The sequence below is a fragment of the Erpetoichthys calabaricus genome, chromosome 1, assembly GCF_900747795.2.
Source record: "Erpetoichthys calabaricus chromosome 1, fErpCal1.3, whole genome shotgun sequence".
NCBI lineage: Eukaryota > Metazoa > Chordata > Cladistia > Polypteriformes > Polypteridae > Erpetoichthys > Erpetoichthys calabaricus.
The window spans coordinates 80,392,084-80,397,680 of record NC_041394.2 but is presented as its reverse complement, the minus strand read 5'-3'; positions in this window follow the sequence as shown (position 1 = coordinate 80,397,680).

Genomic DNA, 5,597 nt, shown 5'->3' with positions numbered 1-5,597 from the left:
TTGTCTTTATAGTGCTTTTTTATGTATGTGTTCTGATGCACTTCACTTAGCTACTTGTTTAGTAGGGGGTATGGAATGTCATCTTGCTATCTTTGTCATGCCAACCATTCTCATTTCAAGGTCTTCTTATACCTGGTGGGTGTGTGATATGGACATCTAGAAAGGAAGCTACAACGTCCTATGTTTCCATGTGAGAAACAGTCACCACTTCATGAGGTGCAGGTAGAAACATCAAGGCCATCTGCTTTGGCTGCTGTAAAGAATAAGCAAAGAAAAACAGTTTATAAGACTTGAAAAATATGATTCTAGGAAAATGAGTGATTTAGTTTTGTATTTGTGGAGATGAGCCATGAAAGTGAAAATCACCCAAATGTTCCTTTTTTGTGTTATTGTGAACAGTATGCCAATTTTTCTCATGTATGTTTTTAATATTACAGATGTATAATAGCTGATATGAAACTAAATTTATATACCAATATATGTGTAAATATTGTAAAACAAATAAAACCCTCTAAATGTTATTATGTCTAGTGAGTAGCATAGTTGTCTATCACACCTACAAACCTGGTGTGCCATGTCCATGGTTGACCTGCTATAACTATAGTATTGCCTACTAATTACCATGTCTTTATTGGCATTTGCCTGTCCTTAAATTAAATTAGATTATTCTATTTATTTAGTAGAGGGTTCTGAATTTTATTTCTCAGTCTGCATTGTGTGACTAAATGTGCTAATTTCCAGTGTTTTGAACCAACTCAAATATGATAGAACAGACAATTTTGTCAGAATATGCATATTTTGAGGCAGTTCAGTTACTACAGCTGCATTTGTGCTGTAGCCTGGTCAGCATCTACCGTCAGTGAGCTTTGAGGACTGGCGTGTGTCTTTGGGCCATGTTCTCTTTCAAACACACACACTGCAGAAGACATTTCTTCTGGGATTATCATCTTAGTGCTGCGCACCGAGTGCCCATCTGAGGATAGGTAAAGACAAAGTTTACATTCCACCTTCAATCTCAACAAAAATTAAACTCTCTTGACAAATTTCCATAAAGAAGACGTGTGCCATATTTCAAGAAAATTGGTCCACGGGTGGTTGAGATGTTTTTTGCAGACAGACAGATAGACCTAGCTATCAGAATAGGTGATTTGTACATTTTATGTGAACCTAACTAAAAATGGATCAATAGCATTTTGTATGGTGTACTTATTAAATTTGTGTATAGTGACTACATATTGATTAGGTCACAGTTTAGCTTAAGAGTTGTTTGGCAATGTATCACAATCATGAATGAAATAACACAAAAGAGTAACAATAATTATTAAAAAATACATTAAAACTGCTGGAAAAAACAAGTTGCTGACTGGGACAGTGGGATGGATATGTTGTACAGTGAACTGGCACAGACAGCAGAATTGACAAATTCTATCTAAACATTAAAATATTACTTTGAAAACTGCTACTTCAAAATGTTCTTTTATTAAAAAAATTGTATTGAACTGCAGGCTTTTTTGCTGTTTTTCCTTCACTGGTCTTAAAAAGTCTGCCGTCATCCATTTAACTAAAAAAAAAAAGACAAAAATGTCTATTTAGCTGCTGGAGGACTTGTTAAAGAGCTTGTACCACCCTGATATTATTATTCACTTGTCTCAATAAATATCCAGGGAGAAGAGTTAATTAGCTTCATATTGCACATATTTTCCTTCTTTCCCCATATTTGACTGGAGGGGCCATTACTGATTTGTTGCCAGTGCACAGGCCTGTCTTTCTCTCGTCCCTGTGATTTGTGTACTGGAATGGGCACCATGCTGTCAATTTTAAGAATATGCTTGATGTTTCCTTATAATGAGTGCGTAGCAGTTTCAGGGACCCGAGTTCAAAAGTCTGCCTGGTTAGTAACTGTGCAGCGTTTCTTCCCTGCCTGTGTATTCTCACCATGTTGGTTCTCTGTAGATTCTCTGATTTCCATCCACATCTACAAGTTCTGCTCTAAAGTTTACAGGTCACTCGAAGTTGGTGCCATGAGAGTGTCCGTCACTGACCCCTTCCCTGTGCCGCCAATTAGATTTCAGCCTACCTTATCCTATGATTGAAAAACCAGGGGCTTCATTTGTCACACAAATGCATTTGATGTTAAATTGAATGGTCCTGAGTGCCTGGTGCAACAAAGGACTTGAGCTCTTCCTGCGTGAGCAGAGCTCTGTATTAAAGGTCTGACTGATGGCCATCTCGTATTAATGTTTGAACACCATTATGCCCTTTTGCACAATGGGATGACATGTAAATAACACACAGCAAAGTTATACACCTTATCAAATGAACAGACACCAAAATAAAAAAAAAACATTTTGCTACTTCTAATATGTCTAGACTTGCTACATAGACCAAGGGCAAACGGCATGTTCTAATATGCCATATAGTCTGTTGAGTAATTTCGAAATCCGCCTCGTGCCGGCAACCCTCCTGAGGCCTCGTTTTGGGTCTGGACTTTTTTTCAAATGTCTTTTGGATGGATGTCCTGAGGGGCCAAGGCCAGGCCTGGTGTGCCCGGGGGTAGAACCATAATTACTCATCACCGCAACAAGGCTTTTGGTTGGAACAAAGTAAAGCATTGTTAAACATAATGAAAACAACTCCAATGTCATCAAGTATCACAAACCCTTAGCATCAAGATATAAAGTTAGCGAGGCTTCCTTTTTACTCGCTTTAGTCCCTAGCACTTTCAAAGTGTTTCGTTCAGCACCCCAGCACTTGACTAAATTCACCAAGCCCAACAACAGTACAGAAAAAAGAAAAATTCTATACACTATATGTCCAAAAGTTTGCAGACACCAGACCATCACACCTATATTAGCTTGTTGGACATCCTACTCCAAAAGCATGAGCATTAATATGGAGTTGCCTCCACTTTGTGTTTATAACAGACACCATCTTCTGGGAAGGGTTTTTACAAGAGTTTTGAGTGTGGCTCTGGGAATTTGTGCCCATTCAGCCAAAAGAGCAGTTGTGAGGTCAGGTACTGATGTTGGATGAGAAGACCTAGAGGCATGTGTGATTCCAATTCATCCCAAATGTTTTCAACAGGGTTGAGTTTAGGGGTCTGGGCAGACCACTTGAGATCCTCCATATGAGTATGGACCTGGCTTTGGGCACAGTCATGCTGGAACAGAAAAGGGCTTTCCCCGACCTTTTGAAACAGTGTCTTAGGATATACTCATACTAGCCAATGCCCGCCGTACCATACGGCGGTGTAAGAATAGGAACGGAAAACGGTGAGAAAGGAATTCAGAAATCAAGAAGAAATAAGTACTTCTTGAAAGACGCAGTTGTGAATAGGTGTTTTGGTGGAGACGACAGACAATGAGTCGAAAGATCTAACCCTAGAAAAAGCCACGTACAACTGACGCTTCTGAAATTCGATTACGTAAATATAAGAGATAACAACCCCAAAAAGATGTTGTTGTACAATGTCTCTAAGTAATTCCTGCAGCTTAATCCAAAAGACTCGTACTACAATATCAGGTCTGTGCTCTGGTCTTTGGGTATCCGACAGTGTATGTAGAATTTCCAGCCAAGCAGGATTACATGTGAAAGTGATAAATAAATCAGGCTTTCCGAATTTATGTACTATGGCCATGGCATCCTGATAGTTTTGTTGCATGTATCTTGGACTTCCTGGAAATGTGGACGGTAATATGATCATTTTGCCTAGACGTACATTGTTATTTTCAGTGTTTGCTTGCAGTGCGTCTGATCGTCCTTTGTATTGTTCCACGCGCAGATCTTGTTGATGTAATCTGAAAAAGCTGAGACGTGTGCCCATTGTTTTAACATACGCATCTACGACGTACTGTTGGAATAGTTTGCTGCTGGAGTGCAAAATACTAAATGCATTCCTCATTGCTGATCTGTACGCGTAGTTTTGGCATTGAGTAAGCCTTATTCGCTTGGTGGTTCTTTTATTGGGAACATGTTGTAAATCTTTGTATCAGCCAATGTCTCCGTAAGAAAATAAAAGTGGGTAAACCATAGGATTGCAATTCATATTGAGCGTGGAAATCTGTTTACAGGAGTTGCCTATGGGATAGATGCAAATGTCCCTTTCGGCAGGCGGTTCGCCATCTTCTCCGACGAAAATCGCTGTAACATCGGTGTGACATGTTGGGGCAGTGTATCGTCGTAAATCCTGCCTAGGGTTTTCCTTGAAAACCATTTGTACAGATGCTGTTGGATTGGACTAAGGGATTTCATGCATGTGTTTGTATGATTTAGCAAAGGGGTTCATTCTGAGCATCGAATCTAGCTGGAGATGTAAATTTTCACTGCATGCAGAGTTTGCTTTATTTTATAAGCGTACTTTAGTAGCTTGCACTGTGTCAAAAACATACAACTGTTCATATCCTGGAGAGGTAGAAGTGTTAGCATATAGTGGAGAGATTTGGTGATAAATTTGCCCGTGTATTTTAAAACAGTATGGTCCGTGGCCAGGAGGTTGAGTTATCTGTGCACCCATGGAAGGAAACGCTAGAGGAGAGTTGTATTCTTGAATGTGTTCATGATCATTTATAGCTTCTGATGTTTGCTGTGTAAGAAGCTGTTGTAAAGACACAGGTGGCTCCCGCAAGGGTGGTAAAGATACTTTACTGTCATGGCAGCACCTCAAGTACTTGCTGGATGTATTACATAGGCAGCGTGGGGAAGGGTTTGGAAGAGGACGAATAGGAATCGAGAAATGCCGTGTCGGCTGCGTGTGGGCGGCACCAGTTTTGAAGTGGAAGCAGGACGAACCAGAAGAAAAATATACATAAGCGATGCAGCAGCATTAAGAGTATCCTTCACTGGAACCAAAGCACCTGAAGTCCAAGACCATTATATCTCCTCCAATGAACGCTACAGTAGGTACTATACAGTTTGAAAGGCAGTGTTCTGGTGTCTCCAGACCCAGATTCATCCATCAGACTACCAGATACTAAAGCAAGATTCATCACTGCAGAGAATGTTTCTACTGCTCCAGAGTCCATTGGTGGCAAACTGTACACAACTCCAGCTGCCACTTGCCATTATGCATAGTATTGTTAGGCTTGTGTGCAACTGCTTGGCTATGGGAACCCATTTCATGGAGTTCCCCAGTGCATGCTTCTTGAGCTGATGTTACTTACAGAGGAAGTTTAGAACTATGTGAGTGATGCCACAGAGCAGTGGTTCTCAAACTGGGGGGGCACGAAGATGTGAAAAAAGAAAACAATAGAAAATATGAAAAATACATCTATTGAAACCAAAACAAATCAACTTAAACTACATTCTGATACTAGAAAAATATAGTTAGATAAATGTCAATAAAAGTTAAGTAGGTATAATAAAATATGCATCTATGATATATCATTAATTAAAAAATAACAAATTGGTATTAGTGGGCTCCTTTCAAAAAAACGTTAGGGGGGTGCGATAAAAACGGTTATGAAAACTCGGATCGCAAATACTTAAAGGTTGAGAAACGCTGCCACAGAGGATAGGAGGTTTTTACACACTAAGCACATCAGCACAGAGCATTCCAGCTCTGTAAGTTTGCGTGGTCTGCCTCGTCGTGGCGGAGTTGT